Source organism: Cystoisospora suis (genome assembly GCF_002600585.1).
Source record: "Cystoisospora suis strain Wien I chromosome Unknown contig_15, whole genome shotgun sequence".
In the NCBI taxonomy this organism is placed as follows: Eukaryota; Apicomplexa; class Conoidasida; order Eucoccidiorida; family Sarcocystidae; genus Cystoisospora; species Cystoisospora suis.
In genome coordinates, this window is record NW_027152817.1 from 618 (window position 1) to 832 (window position 215).

Sequence of the window (215 nt, forward strand, 5' to 3'; positions counted from 1 at the left end):
GAGAAAGAGATAGATACAAGCACATGGGGGGATGGTAGAAGATCGCCTATGGATCTCTCCTCTCATCTTCTTAAGGCATATAGAGACAAATAGATAGAAGTAACTGTATTACAGAGAGAGTTAGATAGTTGCAGGTAATGTCTACATGCGGGAGATCTGTAGAATACCTTTTTACGACCCTTTCTCTCTACCCATATGTGTATCTATAGACAGAG